Below are 5,560 nucleotides of genomic sequence, written 5' to 3' on the forward strand. Positions count from 1 at the left end.
CTCTTCCTGACCCCCTTGTTCTTACAATACAAGCATACGGGAGTCAGTTTAAGTGGATCCCAGTCCAGGTCTGTATCTGACTCAGTGGGTTGCATGGGCTTCAATGAATGATTGATACTCCACCCTGCCTCATGCATGCCCCATATCCTAATTTTGTTCTTTGTTTTTTTAAGATTTATTTGTGTGTGTGTGTGTGTGTGTGTGTGTGTGTGGTGTATCTATGGTGGGGTGCACATGCCTTCAGGGGCCAGAAGAAGGTGTCAGATACCCTACAGCTGAGCCATAGACAGGTATGAGCCACCTGACACAGATGCTGGAAACTGAACGTCCTCTGCAAGAATATTAAGTGCTCTTAATTGTGGAGCAATTTCTCCAACACCTTGTTCGTTTGTTTGTTTGTTTGTTTGTTTTTTTCAAGACAGGGTTTCTCTGTGTAGTCCTGGCTGTCCTGGAACTCCCTCTGTAGACCTCAAACTCAGAAATCCGCCTGCCTCTGCCTCCCAAGTGCTGGGATTAAAGGCATGTGCCACCACTGCCCGGCATCATATCACCTTGTTCTTTAACTTGACTTAAAGAAGTTATCATTTTTCTACCCTTGTCCCAAAACATGTTACACCTTTGTCAGAGAGAGTAGCTTTGGAACATTAAGGAGAACTAGAGAAATTCTGGAAGGAACAACAGCAACAACTGCACATGTATGCGCGCGCGCGCGCGCACACACACACACACACACACACACACACACACACACACACACACACACACACACACAGAACCCAGATGTATAAAGGTATTTTTTATTCTCTGGTAGTAATTTAGTTATTGTTGTCTTGAAGGCTTACTGCTCCATCAGCTAACCTAGGTCTCGCCTCTGTACAGTCTAACGTAGGCCTAGAATGTTTTCAGCCTCTGAAACTTGCTGCTGGATAAACTTACTCCTTTCTACTTCTTTTCTGAGCTCTGGCTGGGTGGTTCAACTCAACTCTGTCTCAAACTCCTCTCCAAGCTGACTGATTTAATGTGGATTCTCTTTCTCAATCTCTCCTGATTGCTCTGATTGCTCTCATACTAACTTTGGCAACATGTTCCAGTCATCTGGCTTCCTTCTCATTCTCTTGCTCCTTCTGTCTTCACTTGTGTCTATCTTGTTCTTTATCTGCAACCTGTCCCTCTATAACTGTCTCAGTAAAACTGCTCCTTTCTTTTTCTTTCTGTTTTCTGTGGTACTCTCTTAAGTAACCTCTTCTTCCTGTCCTCCTGAAAGTTGGGCATATCCTATCTCTTGACTCATTCTGTCAAATCTTCCTCTGATTTGTCACTTTATCTGCCCCTCAATTAGACATCACTTTCAAACATGGCTGCTTCCTTCTACGAACTAACTTTACCTTCATTGTTTGGGATTAAAGGTGTGTGCTAAGGATGTATCTGTATTCCTGCCAGAATGATTAAAAGTGTGTTCTAAGGCTGAGCCACACCACAACTAGAAACAGCTATTTTCAGCAAATAACCCAATCTTGGGGGGGGGGGTCACAGTGTGATCAAATATCCTGCAACAAACCTGCCCAGTCCCTTATGAGATACACTTTGAAATCCAAATGATGTAAGAGTGGAAAACGAGCTCAAAGGACAGGGATAATATGTCAGAGAGTAAACTCGGGGACATTAAGGAGGAACCACAGACTGAAGAACACGTTTGTTCTGGAACAGACTTCAAAGACTTTACCTCTTTACAAGCTGCTTGATCTTTCTTAAGTCTCATAGAAGCAGAAGGATGAGTTTGATTATATAGCAATATAAAATACTGCTCGAGGCTTGGTCAGGAATATTCCAAGTATCCTGGTATCACTCACTGATCATGAGGGGATGACTGGCTTAGTCCAAACTCATCACTTCATCTACATCACTAAACCCTTGGCTCATGAATATCATTTTGTTTAGGAGAGAAACTAATATTAAATATGTTGTGCTAAGAACCTGCCTTAGTTACTTTACTGTGATAAAATTACCCCATCAAAGGCTGGAAAGATGGCTTAATAATTAAGGGTGCATACTGCTTTTAAAGAGGGATCTGAACCTAGTTCCTAGCACCCATGTGAGGTGGCTCATGAGTGCAGTAACTCCAGCCCCAGGAGATCTTGTCACTGTCTTCTGGCCTCCCTGGACACCTGCACTCGACTCACAAACACTCCCCGACCCCAGACACAGGCTCTCACTTTGTAGGGCTGGCTGGTCTGGAACTCTTTTAGACCTCTGGGGTGCTGGAATTAAAGGTGCGCACCACCTGGCTGCCCATTCCATTCATTCCATCCATTCACTCATTCATTCATTCATTTTGCCTTCATGTATGCCTGCATGCCAGAAAAGGACACTAGATTCCATTATAGATGTATAGATGGTTATTGTTGGGGTCTGGGAGTCGGCACACAAACCATACATACACCAATCTCAGTTGAGCAAGACTAGTGTATTGAACACATCCCATAATAACGGATGTCCAGATCCACAAGAAGGAAAAACCTAATTGTGGCACCAGTCTGTCCTCAAGGCAGGCTCTTTATATGAAAAAAAAAAAAAAAAAAAAAAAAAAAAAAAAAAAAAACAGGTGCAAAAGTTTAAAGGCAAGCAGTGAAGTGGTACAATATTTTTGACTAACTGGACAAAGTATTATCAGCTAACCTTTAAGCTGATTGGTCCTGAGTGAGGTAAGGGTGGTGGACAGGTGGTGAACAGGGTAACTTCAGAACATTGAGATACAGGATGAAGTGACTCCAGCCGTAACTTTTTGGCTTATTAGAAGCATTCTTCAGGGTCAGATATGGATAATTTCTTTCGGAAAGTGGAGTCTGAGAACCTGAACTTAATTTCACCTTATGAACAAAATGGAGACTGAGTACAAAATGCCTACAGTTATGTTAAAAGGAGCAGGCCTCAATAGTTATAAGCCACCATGTGGTCACTGGGAACTGAACTCAGGACCTCTGGAAGAAAGGCCAGCACTCTTAACCTCTGAGCCATCTCTCCAGAATCATTTTTCAGTTGGGCAGTAGTGGTCCACACCTTTAATCCCAGCACTTGAGAGGCAGAGGCAGTTAGATCTCTGAGTTCAGGACCATCCTGGTCTACAGAGTGAGTTTTGGGACATCCAGAACTATGTAGAGAAGTTGTCTAGAAAACAAAACAAAATAAAACAACAAAAAAAAAAAGAGTTGTTTTTCTCCTTATGGAATCTGGTCCTGAGCACAGGTCTTCAGGGCTGTGTGCATGGCTTCTCCCATGCTGAAACATCCTGACTCCATTTTCCCTTGAGACAGTTTCACTATAACCCGTGTTGGCCTAGGATTCACTATATAACCCAAAATTGGCCTCAAACATGGCAGTCCTCATGTTGTAGCTCCCCAAGCGGTGGGATTATGAGCGTCAGCCACTGAATCAAGCAAGTCATGTCATTTTTGGTCCTGTCAGTGGTACACAGCCACTTGCTTTTGCTAGGGATGCCGCCCATGTGTTGAAGCCCTGCTATCCTAGCTGCTGTATCCTTTCAAAGACGTTTGAGGAGTTCAGAAACACGATACCGCTCCCATTACTGTTTTCTGAGAGCAAGGAAAAATCTTTATAAGCATCACCTCCATTGTCTCAGGCGCTAGAATCATGACATATGACAAATGACTCAGATAAACCTGGCGACCAGAAAAGTAGTATCAAGGTCGACAACAGGACTTACTTCCTTCTCGGTATGGTGGTACACTTCTATAAACCCAGCACCTGGGAAGCAGAGAAGAACGTTCTCGAGTTAAGGCCAGTAAGGCCACGCTAGGAATTCTGGGATAGCCTGGGCTACTACAGAGTGAGACACTATCTCCAACATAAGGCTTCCTCCCTGGAATTAGAAAACAGGAGAAAAGACACACTGATACCGGGAAGCCAAGCAGCAGTGATGAGGGACGAGGGCTGGAGATAAAACAGAATGACAGCTGGGGAGACGCTCAGTTGATAAAGGTTTGTAGGAACATACAAATGTCAGTCTCCAGAACAAAGAAAAAAGAAGCCCCACTGTGAGTAGTGGCACACACCTTTTAATCCCAGCATTCACTTTTAGGAGGCAGAAGCAGACAGATCTATGAGTTCCAGGTCAGTCAGGGGAACATAGACCCAGTCTTTAAAAGAAAGAAAGAAAGAAAGAAAGAAAGAAAGAAAGAAAGCAAGCAAGCAAGCAAGCCAGCAAGCAAGCAGCCAGGTGATAGCCTGAGCTCATCATTCCAGTACTGGAGAGGGTGGAACAGGAAGATCCCTGGGGCTTGCTGTTAGCCTACGCTTCGGCGAGCTCCAGGGCAGTGGTTAGTACCTGAGGAATAAGGCCTAGTGACAGTGTCATCCTCTGGCGTATACATCTGCGCACCTGGGGTGGGCAGTGTCCCCAGTGGTCAGAGGCCATCAGATCCTCCTCTGGAACCGAGTGACAGGGTGGTTAGCTATAGTATGAGTTCTGGGAACTAAGTGAAGCTTTGTGCTCTGCAAGAGAGACAATGTTCTTCAACACTGAGCCACGCCTTCAGCCCCTGGGCAGTATTTTAAAATATTTATGTAGCAGTTGTTCTTTCTAATACTAGATAGTTATAAGATTATAAATGACAAGATTCTGAGCTTCATTGGTTTCCAGGGAAACAATAATAAAATTATGGTACTCTTAGCTTTTCACCTACTATTGCAAAAAATAGTTGAGATAATCAACCTAGAGGAGAGATTTGTTTATTTTTTTAAGATTTATTTTTTTAAATTATTTATATGAGTACACACTGCAGCTATCTTCAGACACACCAGAAGAGGGCATCGGATCCCATTACAGATGGTTGTGAGCCACCATGTGGTTGCTGAGAATTGAACTCAGGACCTCTGGCAGAGCAGTCTTAACCACTGAGTCATCTCTCCAGCCCGAGAGATTTATTTTTGTGTCAGCGTTTCAGACAATTCTCAGTTAAAACTTGCTCCTTTCGTGCCGACACTGAAGCTCCACACAGCAGAGAACGGTCTGAAGAAGCTGCTCACCTCATGGTGGGCAAGGAAGCAAGCATGAAGGAAAGGGTGGGAATCAAAGCATGGCCTGATAGGAAAATCTTGGTGACCTTGAGCGAATCCTCTTGGGGAAAATGTGTTTGTCCCTTCCAGGCAGGGCAACACCTAGTATGTCCCTTTCTGTGAGCAATTTGGAATCAGGCACTTCCTAGGAGAAATAAGGCCCGCCCAAATCAGTATTGGGCACAAGGGCTGCAAATGCCCAAGGAGGCGTCTTTAGTGCCTAGCAATCCTCCTGCTCGCTCCTGCGGCCCGTGTCAGGGGCTCCTTCTCAACCTCTGTCGCCCTCCTGGTGTAAGATGCACCCTAATCAGCAGGGAAGGCAGTGCGACCTCGGAAAAGCCAAGTAAAACAGTAACCAAGGCCTTGGCTAAGTGATTCTGAGGACCCCACCCACGAGTCCTCATCCCGTGTCTGTCACCTGACGGCTCGACCCCGGACACCCTCACCCCTGCTCTTCATCCGGGAACCTCACCCAGGACCGCCCTCC

The sequence above is a fragment of the Arvicanthis niloticus genome, chromosome 24 (assembly GCF_011762505.2).
Source record: "Arvicanthis niloticus isolate mArvNil1 chromosome 24, mArvNil1.pat.X, whole genome shotgun sequence".
NCBI lineage: Eukaryota > Metazoa > Chordata > Mammalia > Rodentia > Muridae > Arvicanthis > Arvicanthis niloticus.